Raw genomic sequence first — 6,624 nt, 5'->3', positions numbered from 1 at the left:
ACCGGAAGAACCAGCAATACCTCTTCTGGGCATATACCCAGAAGATNTTCCAACTGGTAATAAGGACACATGCTCCACTATGTTCATAGCAGCCTTATTTATAATAGCCAGAAGCTGGAAAGAACCCAGATGTCCCTCAATAGACGAATGGATACATATAATGTGGTACATTTACACAATGGAGTACTACTCAGCTATTAAAAACAATGAAGTTATGAAATTCTTGGGCAAGTGGATGTATCTGGAGGATATCATCCTTAGTGAGGTAACCCAATCACAAAAGAAGTCACTAGATATGCACTCACTGATAAGTGGATATTAGCCCAGAAACTTAGAATACCCAAGATACAATGTGCAAAACACAAGAAAACCAAGAAGAAGGAAAACCAATGTGTGGAAACTTCATTCCTCCTTAGAATAGGGAACAAAATACCCATGAAAGGAGTTCCAGAGACAAAGTTTGGAGCTAAGATGAAAGGATAGACTATCCAGAGACTACCCCACCCGGGGATCCATCTCATCATCAGCCACCAAACCCAGACACTATTGCACATGCCAGCAAGATTTTGCTGAAAGGACCCTGATATAGCTGTCTCTTGTGAGGCTATGCCAGTGCCTGGCAAACACAGAAGTGGATGCTCACAGTCAGCTATTGGATGGAACACAGGGCCCCCAAATGGAGGAGCTAGACAAAGAACCCAAGGAGCTGAAGGGGTCTACAACCCTATAGGTGGAACAACAATATGAACTAACCAGTACCCCCTGAGCTTGTGTCTCTAGCTGCATATGTAGCAGAAGATGGCCTAATCGGCCATCACTGGGAAGAGAGGCCCCTTGGTCTTGCAAACTTTATATGACCCAGCACAAGGGAACGCCAGGGCCAAGTAGTGGGAGTGGGTGGGTAGGGGAGCAGGGGTGGGGGTGGGGGTATAGGGAACTTTTGGGATAGCATTTGAAATGTAAATAAAGAAAATATCTAATAAAAATAACTAATTTTTAAAAAGACATGAGGAGCTAGAGACATGGCTCAGCTGTTAAGAGCACTGACTGCTCTTCTGAAGGTTCTGAGTTCAAATCCCAGCAACTACATGGTGGCTCACAACCATCTGTAGTAATGAGATCTGACGCCCTCTTCTGGTATGTCTGAATACAGCTACAGTGTACTTACATAAAATAATAAATCTTTTTTTTAAAAAAAGACATAAAAAGCAGAGCCTCTAGCTGCTGCTCCAGCCTCCTGCCACCCCGCCTCTCACTCTGCCACCACAATCTCTAACCTTGGGACTGTAAGACCAATGAAACCTTCTCTTTTATAAGCTTCCTTGGTCATGCATGATGTTTTACCAAAGCATCAGAAAAGCAGCTAGGACAAACCCATAACATCAGGCACTCGCTGAATGCCAGCTGTGAGCACTACCTCGGAGCACCTGGCCGCGAGATTCATGTCCGCTCCATGGCACAACACGCCAAGAGATGCATGTCCACTCCATGGCACAACACACACAGAGCCCTCAGGCCAGGCCTAAGTCAAGCTTGATGTATCCATGAGGACCACCAACGCTTCAGTCTTGAGAGCTCTCTACCCTGAAAGGGCCGTCAGAGCCAAGGTGTTTGGGGACTGACGACAACCTCGTGTTGGCCTCCGTCACTCTGCTGAAGGTTAGTTCATTCTTCGGATTTCTGTAGACAGTTATCGCATCTCATTCCATTCTGCACGTTTGCTGGGGCATTCCATGTACTATAACCATTGCCAGGATTATTGTCATCCCGCTCCCTCAGGCTTCGTCACTGCTAAATCTCCCAGGCCCCCAGCCTTCAAGTGCCAACTTACTCAAGTGCAAATACAGCCTCCAGACAAAGCCCTAGGCTGGCTCCCAACCCTCCCTTACTGTCCTCATACAAAATGAACACAGGAACCCAGGCTCTCAACAACCTGGGCGTATTGTGAAGATAAAGAGGAGGGAGACAAAGGGTGCGCTGTCCACGAAGAACAGGTCACTGACTGAACCAGCGCGCTGGCAGTGACCAGGGTTTACAAGGCATCCTGAGGATTCTAAGGGAGAATTTACAAATGAACTGGACAGAGCTCTGTTGCACCCTAAATCTGCCTACTGCCAGGTATTTGAGAGGCTGAGGCAAGAGGATCATTACAAATTTGAGGCCACCATGAGCTACATAGCAAGATCCTGTTTCACAGAGATGAAACACACAGGCATGAAGAGATGGCTCAGCAGCTAAGAGCACTGGTTGCTCTTCCAGAGGACCTGGCTTAGACTTCCAGCATTCACATGGCAGCTCACTATAACTCTAGAAATCTTTTATTTGTTTGTTTGTTTGTTTGTTGTTTTTGAGTTAGGGTTTCTCTGTGTAGCCTTGGCTGTCCTGGAACTCATTCTGTGTAGACCAGGCTGGCGTTGAACTCAGGAATCTGCCTGCCTCTGCCTCCCCAGTGCTGGGATTAAAGCCCTATGTCACCACTGCCCAGCTCACTATAACTCTAGTTCCAGGGAAATCTGACGCCCTCTTCTGATCTCCGTGAATACCTGGAACACAAATAGTGCACAGACATGCATTCAGGCAAAACTCCCACCTACATAAGTAAAATTTAAATTTACAATAAGAACCATATTCTAGGAAAGTAGAAAGTCACTTGCTATTTGGGATGAGGAAACAGAACATCATGGGTACCAGAGAGGATAATGTGGTGAATATGGTCCAAGTATATGATATATTTGAACAAAATGACATGAAACCTAGCTCTCCATACAATACATGCATGCTAGTAAATTTGTTTTTGTTTGGTGGGGTTGTGACAGGGTCTCACTATGTAGCCTTGACTGGCCTAGAACTCACTACATAGACCACAGTGGCTTTGAATTTGTGGCAATCTTTCTGCTTCTTCCTCCAAGTAGTGGGATTAAAATCAGGCAATACCACATCCAAGTAGTAATTTTTTTTAAAGGAATGTAAAAAGAATTAGACCCACTTCAAACCCCACTCATGAATTTTAGCTTTCCAAATACAGTGTAGAGCTGGCTTCTGGATGAGCCCTGAGGAATGTGTCACAGATGGCCCTGAGGGGACTTTGGAAGATTACAATGCCATAAAAGATTGAAAAAAAAATCCCCCTTGTCTTCCTCTCGGGGTGCGGAGAGTCTCACACGGGAAGACTTATTTAGTCTGAGAACAATGGCTTTCAATGGTTCTGTTGAACATGCAATTCCCACACAAGTATTTCTATAATTATCCTGTTTCAGTTATGATACAGTCTCTGGAACAATGGGACTTTTATTGTATTGCTATATCTGTTATAATAGATGTTTTATTACAGAAAATTATGGTAGAGTCACTCCTACGATTCTGAAGTTTTTATTTCAAATTGCTCATAGAATGGAAATCCTTTTTTTTTTTTTTCCTAAGTAGTTTTACTTTAATGCTGCATTGGGTGCATTTTTTAAAATCCTAGTCAGTTTGAGTGTTTCTTCAACAGCAGAATGTTTTCTTTCGCTTCAAACACATACTGTGAGGTCACTAGTATTTACTTGCCAGTCATCCCGGCCAGTATGTTTTAAACCTTTTTTCATCTAGAGGATGCTGGAGAGATAGCTTAACAATCAAGAACACTTACGGCTTTTATACAGTACCTGGGCTCCATTCCCAGCACATACACAGAGGCAGCTCACAATCACCTGTAGCCCCAGTTCCCAGGGATCTGATTCCTTTTCTCATGTCCTCGGGTACCAGGCAGGAAGATGACACACATACATACATGCAAATGAAACACTCATACATATAAAATAAATAATCTAAGTTTTTAAGTTTATCTTGATAAGTTGTATAATCTGCACTCTGTGTGTGTGTGTGTGTGTGTGTGTGTGTGTGTGTGTGTCTGTGGGGGGTGATTTGAATATGCTTGGCTCATGGGAAATGGCACTATTAGGAGGTATGGCCTTGTTGGAGGAAGTGTGTCACTGTGTATGCAGGCTTTGAGGTCTCCTAGTGTACAAGCTTTGCCCAATGCAGAAGAGAATCACACACACACACACACACACACACATACACACACACACACACCACAGCTCCGGCTACCTTTGGATCAAGTTGTGGAACTCTCAGCTCCTCCAGCACCATGCCTGACTAGATGCTGCCATGCTTCCCACTATAATGATAGTGGACAGAATCTCTGAAACTGTAAGTCAGTCCCAATTAAATGTTCGCCTTTGTAAGAGTTGCCTTAAGCATTTGGCCTCTTCACAGCAATGAAACCCTACCTAAGATGGGGAGGTGGGGGTGGATATATATGTGTGCACTTTTATATTAAACTTTATCTTTATTATTTTTAAATTATACGTAGGTATGAGTGTCTGCATGTAAGTGTACACACATGACTGCAGGACCCCGAGACAAGATGAAGGAGTCAAATCTCCTGAACTACAGTTACAAATCATTGTAAGCTGGCATGTAAGTACTTGGAATTGATCTCAGGTCCTCTAGGAGAGCAGTCAGTGTTCTTAGCCAGTGATCCATCTCTCTCTGTGTGTGGTATTCTTTGAGGCATAAACTCCATATGTTCAAGCTGGCCTTGAACTTATGATCTTTCTGCCTCTACCTCCCAAATGCTATAATCATACCCAACACTCTGCATACTTTCAAAAGGATTGCTAAAGAGATCTCTGCCACCTTTGTCATAAATGAAGGCCAAAAGCTGTATTGAAGAAGGAAAACGTGATTTCAGTGACAGCAGATAAACTGAGGCATCAAAGGTGCTTTCAGACTAGGTAGTGTCCTTTTCAGAGGGTGGCCCAGCTTGGAGAAGAGTTGGGGCTGGGGATTTAAGCTGGGATCTGGAGGTATCTCCTTATCTGGATAAACATGTTAGTTCATCTTTCCAGTCACTGTGACAAAATAGAATATAAAGAAAGATCTTGGTTTCAGAGAGTTCAATCTGTCACTTGGCCTCATGTCCCTGAACAACACACTATGGTGGAGAGAGTGTGTATCGGAAGCAGAGATCTTCAGCACAGAGGGAATGGTGATGGGGCCAGGTCCCCAGGATAGAACACCCTCAGGACACTTCCTCCTTCTATGCTTTGATTTTCCCAAATCTTTTGTTTGTTTGTTTGGTTGTTTTTTTTTNTGGCTGTCCTGGAACTCACTCTGTAGACCAGGCTGGCCTCGAACTCAGAAATCCGCCTGCTTCTGCCTCCCAAGTGCTGGGATTAAAGGCATGCACCACCACACCCAGCTTGATTTTCCCAAATCTTAATAATGCCACTGAGGGACTGGTCCACTGATAGGTCAGTGCCAAGTCCTGCATGGCCATGCCGAAGGGACAGTGGGACACAGTTTGCACCCCTGGAGTAGAGCTAGGTGGGGTGTGGGCCTAGGGTGGCAGTTGCTAGGCCAAAGGCTTGTTTATATATTTAACTTTATGTTCCTCCTTCAGAGGAAAGTCTTCTCTGCCAAGGTTAATGACTCCGTGATAATCAGACAGCACAAGTCCAGGAGTCGAGGGTGTGTCTAATGTCCTTAGCAGAATGGTAAATGTAGTGACCTTCAGGACAGCCCTTAATGCTATGGCTAAGAACTCTGAAAACACGAGATCAAGAGTATAATTTCTCAACTATGCAAAATATGAGGATGCAATATGAATTATAGGAGGGGCTTCACGGATCTAAAAGAAGAGAGGTGCTGCACTATGAGCCAGCTCGTCAGAAAGATATTAAGGAAGGAGGTAAAGAGATTTAGGAAGTGCAGATCGAAGAGCAAGATCCCACCCAGCTAAATTTATTGTTTGTGCTTACAAAGACTGGCAGATCTCTGAATTCAATTTGCCATGTTTTCTAAAAAAAAAAAAAAAAAAATGTACTTGCTGTCTTTTCCTAAGAATGCTGATTCACAGGATAATCAAAAGGGAACTTGGAGTAAATGACTGAATATATATATAATCAATTCAGTCATTTACTCCAAGTTCCCTTTTGATACATATATATATGTATATATATATATATATATATATATATATATATATATATGAATAATTTTTAGTCTGAATAAAAAATAAAATATAAAAGACTGGGGCTTTGGTCTGCAAGAGAAAGCCACCCAGGGAGAATGAATGGCTTAGAGAGCAAAATTCTTTTGGAATTTTTCTAGCAGGATTTCTGACTTTGCTCAGAAAACCCAAGAATATTTTCTAGCAGCTTTTCTGACTTAGGCTGGGAAACCCATGTGCTATCTAGAGAGCCTTTAGAATTTCTTCTAGCAGGAGCTCAGCTGTCTGGAGAGCTATCTCAAGCAGAACACAAGGCTGTCAGAAAGCGACAGTTGAACTTGGAATTGCTCTTCTGGCCATGCCCAGACACCCCTTCCTCAGAGCCCCTCTCCAAGCCGAGGCTGGACCTTGGGAGGCCAGAGTCCTCAGAATACAGTTATTTCTGAGGTCATCACTGACACGCCCAGAAGTGTGCCTCATTAGTATGAATCCCCCAGGTCATGAGCCTGCCTGTCCCTCCCTCCCTCTCTCCTCTCTCCTCCTTCTCTTTTTCTTCTTCCATTCTTTCTTCAGAGTCTCACTATGAAGCCCTGGCCTGGAACTCACTATGTAGACTAAACCATCCTCAA

General features: G+C 43.7%; 1 non-coding gene across 1 annotated transcript; it reads left to right on the top strand.

Moving 5' to 3' along the window:
• The first annotated feature begins 6,124 nt into the window (after positions 1-6,124).
• LOC115062795 lies at positions 6,125-6,187 on the top strand. Its single transcript, XR_003842721.1, has one exon. It is a non-coding gene; the product is annotated as a U7 small nuclear RNA (small nuclear RNA).
• Positions 6,188-6,624: the final 437 nt, after the last annotated feature.

Source organism: Mus pahari, chromosome 1 (assembly GCF_900095145.1).
Source record: "Mus pahari chromosome 1, PAHARI_EIJ_v1.1, whole genome shotgun sequence".
Taxonomy (NCBI): domain Eukaryota; kingdom Metazoa; phylum Chordata; class Mammalia; order Rodentia; family Muridae; genus Mus; species Mus pahari.
The sequence above is the reverse complement of the archived record's forward strand: the minus strand, read 5'-3'. Positions and strand labels throughout refer to the sequence as shown.